The sequence below is a fragment of the Dioscorea cayenensis genome, unplaced genomic scaffold (genome assembly GCF_009730915.1).
Source record: "Dioscorea cayenensis subsp. rotundata cultivar TDr96_F1 unplaced genomic scaffold, TDr96_F1_v2_PseudoChromosome.rev07_lg8_w22 25.fasta BLBR01001729.1, whole genome shotgun sequence".
Taxonomy (NCBI): domain Eukaryota; kingdom Viridiplantae; phylum Streptophyta; class Magnoliopsida; order Dioscoreales; family Dioscoreaceae; genus Dioscorea; species Dioscorea cayenensis.
In genome coordinates, this window is record NW_024088120.1 from 59,528 (window position 1) to 69,549 (window position 10,022).

At 34.0% G+C, this 10,022-nt stretch overlaps 2 long non-coding RNA genes across 4 annotated transcripts; one reads left to right on the top strand and one right to left on the bottom strand.

The window, feature by feature from the left end:
* The first annotated feature begins 517 nt into the window (after window positions 1-517).
* Window positions 518-5,363, top strand: LOC120256935. The gene is made up of 4 exons (XR_005535466.1): window positions 518-896; window positions 3,066-3,134; window positions 4,564-4,730; window positions 4,832-5,363. It is a non-coding gene; the product is annotated as an uncharacterized LOC120256935 (long non-coding RNA).
* A 1,579-nt stretch (window positions 5,364-6,942) lies between these two features.
* Window positions 6,943-10,015, bottom strand: LOC120256934. Of its 3 annotated transcripts, none has more exons than XR_005535463.1 (4): window positions 9,579-10,015; window positions 7,968-8,858; window positions 7,323-7,424; window positions 6,943-7,208 (listed from the first exon to the last, which is right to left on the bottom strand). It is a non-coding gene; the product is annotated as an uncharacterized LOC120256934 (long non-coding RNA). The 3 variants fall into 3 exon arrangements; XR_005535465.1 differs by having other exon boundaries at window positions 7,323-7,427; XR_005535464.1 differs by lacking the exons at window positions 6,943-7,208; window positions 7,323-7,424 and having other exon boundaries at window positions 7,816-8,858.
* Window positions 10,016-10,022: the final 7 nt, after the last annotated feature.

Below are 10,022 nucleotides of genomic sequence, written 5' to 3' on the forward strand. Positions count from 1 at the left end.
AAAAAATTTATTCCAAAATCATTATTGTTTTAAAATATCAAGGCAACATTTATTTATTTATTTATTTTTCAATTTTACTGATCTTTAATTTTCTAAGTTATATAAATAAAAAAAAAGTAATATTTATAATCCAAAAAAATATATATATGGTTTTAAGAGATGGATAGTTTAGTAATTTGATTGTTTTTTTATGTTAAAGTTTAGATAATTTAATGCTATCCTTTATTCTTATGCAACACCTTAAATGACATGTATTTAAGAAAAACGGGAGTAATTAAAAATATACATGAAAAAGAAATAAAAGAATCTTTGAGGGGCAGGGCATGCATGCAAAAACTACTACTTTTGTATTTCTTTTTAATAGTGCACACACATTAGCCGTAATAATTAATAAAAGCTAATTATTAATTAAATTAAAAAAACTATGTGCTCAAAACATATATTCACATTAATTCAATAATAATAAGATTTTATATTTTTCGCGCCAAACTCTCTGTTTTTTTTATATTATAAAATGATCTGGAAGCTCGAGAAGACAATCACCATCTCGCCAATCACCGGCGACGCCCTCCATCTTGTCCTCCCGATCATCCTCCGGCCGACGATGCCTGCTATTCGGGGTGCCAATATGCCATCTCCATCAAGGATCTGTGCTCCTGTAAAGTCTTTCCCTGATTGGATCGGCATATCGGGAAAGAAGTGGTTGGAGATGTTGGGGATCGATCTGATGGATTGGAGGATGGTTTCAGGCGGAGTATGGCACCTGATTGTTAGTTCTCGGATAAATCGGGTTTTTTCCTCAAACGATGGAATTGGTGGAGCTGAGAGGGTTTTTTGGAGAGGATTGTGCTAGTTGGCCATTGCTGGATTTGAGCAATTAGTCCAACAAGCTATTGGTGAGCTTCAATTTGATTTATATTTAACCTAATTGCTTCAGGGTTGATTTGATGCAAGTTGTTCACTTTTAGGGTTAGGGTTTACTATGTTGTGAGAGTCGTGATTTGTGAGGAAAAGTAGGCGAGTCCATGTTTATTTTGGAGCTGGTTCTATGCATCAAGGTTCATGATATTCAAATTCACTGTTTTTGGGGTTAGGGTTCGGGGTTGGTTGGGCTGTGTTGCTCGTGAGGTAAACCATTAGCCATCTTCTGTAGTGCTGGTTATGTGTTTCATTGTCTGTGCTGTGTAACCTATCTGACTTTGATTTTTTAGGGTTAGGTTTAATTGTATTGTGTGGATTGTGAGAAGACCTTGAGCTTTTTTTTTTCAGGGTTCATGTTATTATAAGGTTCTCTGATTTCGGTCCCATGTTTATTGGGTGCTAGTTCTGTGCTACAAGGTTCAAACCTTGAAAATTCTCATCTTAGATTTATGGTTTGGTGTCTATGTAAAGGGGAAAATGCAGGGTCCGAGTGTTATGACTAAAGGAGCTGGCCAGCAAAACACTTGCATCCCTGTCAATGCAACACATTGCTAAATCCTGTGTGTTCCATCAAGTTGGAATTTGGGTTTCACCAATAGGTTTATATTTTTGGCTTAGAGTTTAGCTTTTGCTTGATATGGCAAAGCTTTTGAGTTTATGGTTCATCATTAAGATTTGTAGGGTCAGGATTTTTGAGTTTATCAACACTCAATCTTAGAGTAGAGCGATGGAAGTCCGCCTTTTGCGTTAAGAATCATCTCTTAAAGGAAAGCCAGTTTTTTTCTTCACTCTGGGTTTATTCATCCTGTCTGTAGCGCTTTGGAAGTCACTGTGGCGTGGCTGAATGTAGAGCAGTCCGTGACGAAAGCCTTTGACTCTATTGGATTTGAGGGGAAGGCAAAAAGGAGTATCTTTTGTCTATACTATATTGGAAGAATTCCTAAACTGCTCTAGTTAACTAATGAACTTTATACGTAAGCATCATGGTTTTTTCTGAAAGTAGGTATGATCAAATAATTAAGAGTTCTCTCTTGTGTTCAAGATGAGTTTTCATAGTATTTTCTGACAAATATTTACTGCAAGTCTGAACTCAATTGCCTTAATGGTAGATGCATATAATTTGAGGGAAGGAAGAGATTGTTTATGGATTTCTTATGGATTGATTATGAGATCACTAGGCATCTCAATAAACCAAGTGGGTGGGATGCATTGCATGCCAACTTCCTCCTGGGAAGCTAGTCTTTCGGGGGGTGACTATAATCTCACTTATAAATGACCATGACTCGCTTGTTGACTTCTCTTTGAAAAATCAATATATTGTATATGATTGTTGGTTACAATATATTGATTAGCTTGTAGACATTGTCTCACTGTTGGCTTGCACTGTGATAGAGAACATTCTTTAGTTGAGTAGTTCATGCTCTTGCTCCTGTCTCTGCTCTGTAGCAGAGGAGCAAGCCACTGTATTGTGTTCTTGCTTGCTTTTGTAGCCTTGATGAAGACTCTATTGTTCTACTGAATAGAGCTTGATATGCAATTGGTGTTAAGAGTTCTATACAAACCATGCTATGTAGGAGGCAGTAACAAAGGATGTTTTTGATTAACAACTCTATATACTCATCTTCAGGCAGTATTAGTCTAATTGGAATTTCGATATAAATCATTTGGTTCATCTTCTATGCTTTGCTTTCTATTTAGATGTGTAATCAATTTGCATAGAAATTTCAGGATAACCTTAACCCTTGATTGACGATTCTGATCGTTATCTAGTCAATTGTGATTCATAGTTGTTTAACTACCAATAGCTAGTCCTTCATGCTTTCAATGTCTTTGAGATGGATATTTGAGTTGAAATTTTTAGCGTTTATAGCCATAATGTTTCTTTCCAACCCCTTGAATAATAAAAAGAACATGAAAGGCTAGCAAATCAAAGAAAATTACAGACAAAGGCTTGCTCTATTTTCCTTCCATCATGTTACATGCTTTTATGTACTTTTTGAAGAATTATTCAGCTAATCTGAGACATGTCTTATTTTATCATGCTGTAAAATTTCAAGCAACTGAACTGAGATTGAATTTGTGAATGTTTTGATCTTTTAAGTTTTTAAATTTCAGATGCTTAATCATATGCAATTTAATTTTAGGATGTTTTGAAGCCTATGGAGCTATGAGGTCAAGACACACAATGGTTCTTTATAATAACTTCATTGTAGGTAAGCCATTAATTCATTGCCATCTCATCATTTATTCTAGAATATTCTTGTTAAAAAAACAATAAACTTTTAATTATAAATTGAAAGGCAACCAGAGTACTGCTAGGTTATCGCTTGATCATACTTAATCCATACAATGATTGACACGTGTATCTTGTTTCCTTTTTAGTATTGTGAAATTGTGATACATTGGTCTTTTGTGTTCAGAAATAAGTGAGTGATGTTATGAAGCATCAATATGAATTTTAAGGTGAAAATACTATTTTATATAGTGCTTTATTTTAAGGTTGAAAATCTCAATATAATGCTCTATTTTATGTAAAAAACAAATTGCACAAAATGTAAAATTTCGGAGCATTTAGGAGATGAGAAATTATTGGAGTAATGTCTATCTGGTCCAAAGAAGTGAATGAAAGTATAGTGTAAGCACTTGTGTAGAACAATTGCACCTGATCAATTGTGCAAATCAGAGTTATTTTTGACAACTAATTAAATTAAATGTGAACTAATTGTATGTAGATGACATATTGAGACATTAGCACAAATTCTTGATAATTTAATTATAATGAAGTGAAATTTAGGTTTAAAAATGCAAGGTAAGACTCCGTTGCCAACAATTGTTGGATTTAATTCAAGTCCTAAGCATTTTATATTTACTTAAAAAAACTTTAGTTTTGATTTTAACAAAAATAAAAAATAAAGGGTGTTTCTATTGATGTCTATTATAAATACAATAAATTCAAATCACTTTACAATTTCTTAAAATAGTCTGTAAAGAAATATCGTACAATATAATAGAATATTTTCTAAGTTTTCTATTTCAATTATTACAAAGATTTTTTGGGTAAATGAGCAACATATGACAGTATAAAGCAAAATTGTGACAACCTAAAAATTTATTCCAATCTAGTAGTAGTAGAAGATGCATCATTAGCTACATTAATAATCCTATTTTCACTTCCCAAAATATTGTCGTAATCTTCGGAGTTGAAACATATATCAGTTAGTATTAAATCAGGAAAGATTGTCTCACTCATCACCAACAGTTTCTCTACGCTAAAAAGATTGTCTCAGTCATCACCAAGAGTTTCTCTAAGCTGAAACGCTCATCAGTTAATATATCATCTAATGTTGGTGTTATTGTTGTATCTTTCGTCAGAAGTAGTTCTCGTAAGTTGAAAGTCTTATCACCATCAAATCTGATTAAATTCCTAGGAGTAGTAGTAGAAGAAGATGCATCATTAGCTACATCATTAATTCTGTTTTCACTTCCCAAAATATTGTTGTAATCTTCCGAGTTAAAACAAGTATCAGTTTGTATTAAATCAGGAAAGATTGTCTCACTTCTCACTAAGAGTTTCTCTAAGTTGAAACGCTCATCAGTCAATATATCATCTAATGTTGGTGTTATTGCTGTATCCTTGATCAGAAGTAGTTCTCGTAAGTTGAAAGTCTTATCACCATCAGATCTGATCAAATTCCTAGGAGTAGTAGAAGAAGATGCATCATTAGCTGCATCAATAATGTTGTTTTCACTTCCCAAGATATTGTCGTAATCTTCAGAGTTGAAACACATATCGGTTAGTATTAAATCAGGTAAAGATTGTCTCACTTCTCACAAAAAGTTTCTCTAAGCTGAAACGCTCATTACTCAATATATCATCTATTGTTGTTGTTGTTATTGTATCTTTCTTCAGAAATAGTTCTTCTAAGTTGAAACACCTATTGCCATCAGATACGATCGAGTTCATGCTCCTAGAGTTAGAAGAAGCGATAGAAGAAGAGGAGGAAGAGGGAGAAGTTTTTCGCCTATTTGCATAACCATAACAACATTGTGAATAGCCATCCATTAATGCTTTGCACTGTAGGTCACAAAACTTACAAACCTCTCTTCTAGTCTCGAGGATATCTCCCGGCGGTCAAAGGAGTGATGGAGCTATAGGGAACTCTTTTTAGAGTGTTTGGTTTGTTTATATAGAGAGTATGTAAGAGGAGCTTTTTAATTTGGTGTTTAATGTTGATTTTTTTTTACTTTGATTTGGAATTGAATAACTATCTGATTCAAACTAGGAGTTTGACTGAGTCTTGAGTTTTTTTTTTTACTTTGATTTGGAATTGAATAATTATTTGATCCAAACTAGGAGTTTGCCCGAGTCTTGAGTTTTTTTTCCTTAGGCAATTGTTTTAGTAAATTGATTTGTCAAAGTTCATGAATGGATGGTCACTATGTATCGATTTGTAATATTTATGTAAGTTATTAATAGGATTCGGATTGTTCTCTAATAATTATTAAATTGTAAATATAAATTATTAGATCTTATACAAAAATGTCAACCGAGTAAAATCAATTAGATGTTGTGGGAAATTAAAAAAAAGTAAAAGAAAGCTGGTTATATTTAGTTTTGACTATCCTCAACCAATTCTTATGATATTTTTAATTATTTAAATAAATATATCTAATAATTATTGTTGGGCGTTTTTTTTTCCAATTGAAGCTCTCTTTTATTTTAAGCTTATCAAAATGGGCCAAGGGCATTTATTGAGCAAAATAGCTTTTGGTTGTCAAATCAATACCCATTTAGGGTGCCGGTTTGGCCTTTTAAATTTTAAAAAATATTACAATTTTTCAGAAAAGGCCTTAAAAAAATCAATACTTATAATTTTTTACCATAATTTATTTAAGGAACTTCATAATTTATTTTGAATAGCATTTTATTTTTACAAACCACTCATTGAGTTTTTCTTGCTATCATTATTTCTATCATAGATTGTTTCAACAACAGTAATTAGTTTTGTTCAAAAAATAAATACTAATTTAATTTAATTTTTGTGATTCACTTATACTAGTAAGAACAAAGCATATGATAAATAGATATACAAACTTTAATCAAGTCTTGATACCACTTGTTGCGAATAATCAAATTAGATAAAGGAAGGCCACAACAAAAATAAATTGAAAATTGTGACAAAAATGGAAGACATAAAATTTATGAAAAAAAACCCCTAAATAAATTATATAAAAACCATGGACAATAATAGAAGAATTTCACTAAAATAAGAAAATTAAGAGTTATAATCTCCCAAACTACAAGGGAGCAAACAAATTTTATCCCTCTTAAAATGAGAGTATATAAACTAACTCTCTAATTTTTCGCTCTTTTCTTTCACTCTTTTCTCTAATTTTCACTTTCACCCATTGTGTCTAAAACTCTCCATCTCTTGCTTAAGCTCACCAACCACTACACACATTACACTAATTTTTTTTTTTCTTAAAAAAAAAATATTCTTCTCACAGCTGCCTGTGTAGGTGGCCTCCATTGTTGACCAACATGAAAGACCCAAGAGAACATCAACAACTTGCTTAATATAAAGCTATGAAATTCTTTGATATATGATACAGAACCAACATCGCCTAATAACATATCTCAGTCAAACTCTGCAACTGGTTAAATGTCAACTATATATCTACTTTCAATCAAACCAACAGTTTTAACATATTTTCTGGTAATACAATTTACAATATATGTGATCTTATACATCAATTTATATACAGATCAGTATTGCTCACACATAATGCCACGAGCATTAATTACTAAGGATTGAGCTATAAACTGTTGAGCAATAATAATAATAATAATAATAATCTCAAATCATTGATTCAGAAAATCAATGAGTTAAAAGTAGTTGGTAAGAATTACTAGAATACAGATACAAATAATAACAAGTATATAAAAGAAACGTAGTTCACAATGGACACCAGTGATTCTGGAGAAGTTTCAAATATCAATAGCATAAAGAACAAAAAATAACAATAATAAATCTCATATAATATTTACAAAAACTTGAAGAGAGTAATTCAGGGAAGATTTCTTGGTCTCCTTGCTTTTATGGGGAGTACAAATTAACAAGCACTATTTGAAGTTTAGTGATGTTCATTTCCTGAAAGAGATGAAGCTTTTTCATTATTTAATAACAAGAAATGGCAAAAAATAACAGAAGATGCATTAGAGACACTTAAGACAATCATTGTATGTTGTTCTGTGCAGTGCATTCTGCAAATGTCACACATCGTCCCTGTAAAAATTTTATTTTACAAAAATAAGGAAAAAATCAGACCGAAAATTATGTAGTTATTTATGACAATGAAAAAACGAGTCATTTTCAATTGCCAAACTTGATGAAACTCACAGGAATTCGGCAATGTTCATTGAGGCCATTGAACATATGGCTGAAGAAGCTCTTTGTTGTCTCCTCTGCTTTGAGTGCTCTTTGGCAGGCTTCTTTCAACTGCTGCTATTATAAAGAAAATTTCACTGAGGATTGCATTGTTGCTTGATAATAAAGACACTATTGATTAATCACCAACAAATGTTTGAACACACACACATAAGATGCAATTTTATAGTGTCAAGAAAAGGTTCCATTTAGTCCTGTTTAATTCTACACTTAATGAGATTGCTAGCAAGTTTTACATGCAGAAAAGACTCCAAAATCCAACTTAACCTTCTACACTAAGTCCAATGACTTAAATGACTTTGCCCCAGTTGCAGCTCATCTTTGAATCAAATTGATCTAGTCAAACTATGTAACTAAGTTTACATTCCCAAGTTTGCAATTTCATCATTAGCAAATAAGCAGATTAAGCAAGAAAAACACAGTTAAAACTATTTGGTCATTCAACTTTTTTCAATGAAACAATGAAATCTATTATCACTCAAAGTTGCCCTCCACAAGAAATGCAAAACAAAACCCAAGAGGATTATATTTTGGCTGGAATAGGAAAAAAAACATAGTAGCATAATAATAAGAAGTTAACAATAATATCCAAATTACATGATTCCTCGTTGAGCTGAAGGTCTGAATGGTATTTTTTGTCTTCGACTCTAAGCACTGATTTCTCCACTAAACTCCTTAGGTGTGAAAGTTCCTTCATTAGCCCTACTATGGGATCATCTGCTCCATGTATCCGTTTCTTGGAGAATTCAAATCCCTTCTCGGCATGAACAAGAAAAGTAATACAATCCAAACATCGGCAGGGGCCTCGGCATCCACTCTTTTGGCTCTTCAAAATACCTCGTTTCGGAGCAAAAACACTGTGTCCCATTGGAAAGGGAACTCCACGTGAAGAAGCACCTGCAACGGTGGTCTTATCCATGTATGATATTACTTTCTGGCAAACTTCTTCAACTTTCTTTGTCAGACCTGCAATTGCTAGCACTTGGAGGCCTGTCTGGTGGCAAATGAAATGATCCGATCATAAGCTCCAATTCAAAACTGCCACCTTCTTGAGTAGCCCTTGGTTTCATGTCATTAATTTCCCCTTGCCTTTCATCATTCAGTGCTGATATTCTTGTTGGTTTGTGATCGGCAACATTAAAAGTTCTCAAGTTGTGGTTTTCACCAACATGTCTTTCAGCAACGTTTAAATTAAAACTCATTTGAGTATTCAAAGATTCTCCAATGCCTTGAACTTCATGCTTTCCTTCTGGGAAGGAATTTACTTTATGTGATGGAGGATTCTTTGTAGGATAATCTGAAGCAATGAAGGTTTTGGCATGACGAAGAATCAATAGACAGCAATGATGGAAGTGTCAAAGGGTAGTGGTCTAGTGAAATTACTTGAACTATCAATTTCCATGAGAAATGGAAGCAATCTTTTGTAGCTAAAAGTTTTTGGGTTTCCATAAAGCTTCAATCGCGAGCAAGGAAGCAAGGAACAAGCCCCTGATAACATTAAAAAAGTCTTCGAATTATAACTCACCAATAAGCATAGGTAATGGCTAAAATTCTCATAACACAAGAAGTTCAACTCGTTAAATCACAGTGGGAAACTTTGCATTGCATGAATCATGGACGATTATATTCATAATTTACATTAAACAAAAGCCTTAAACAAAAAACAGATTAAGCAAATTGATGATGCATAACAAGCATACACCAGTAACCGCAGAACAATACCAAAAATCAAAACCAGGAAATTTTCATGGCTTGAACCTGAAGGCATAAAATCAACACCCAATACACATGAGTAATGGGTTTCCTTACAATTCATGCACATGGCTAAAAGTTCTCTTCACAAGCATGCAACACAATAATCTCTATACCTAAAATCAAACTCAGATAAGCTGCATCTATCCCTAAAATCAAAATCAGATAAACCACATAGCGCAAACCATGAAACACAGCCATCACTACCGAAGATTACCAAATGGTTTACCTCATGATCCACAGACCCCAACAAACCCTAACCCTAACAAACAAAATCAGAGAACCTGAATAGCATGAAACATGAATCAAAGAACCAGCTCGAAATAAATATGGCCTCTCCTGCTTTTCTCAGAACTCACACAATACAGTAAACGCAAACCCTAAAATAAAAATCAAACAGCTTGCATTGCCTTAACCCTGAAGCAAGTAAATAGAGAAAAAGAATCGAATCCTCACCAATCGCTCGGTGGGTTGATTCCTCGAACGCAGCAGCGGTCGACGAGCACCTTCCTCTCCAAAAACCCTCACCGCTCCACCAATCCCATCCTTGGAGATAATCGATTTTTCCAACAACTCACAATCAGGCACCGTGCTCCGGATCAAGCCATCCTCGAATCCATCAGATCAATCCCCAACATCTCCAACCACTTCTTTCCCTACTACGGCTATCTGATCATCAACGGAGTCATCAAACGAAGTGGAGGCGGGCAGAGAAGGCTCTATGGGAGTGGAGATCCTTGATGGAGATGGAGTTCGAGCAGCAGACATTGCCGGCTAGAGGACGATCGGAATGATTGGATGGAGGATTTGCTAGGGCGAGGTCGTTGAGATGGGACACAGGGTAGAGGTGGACACGGACGGAGCGAGTGCGGTGAACTAAGTCCTCAGATTGCCTGCGGG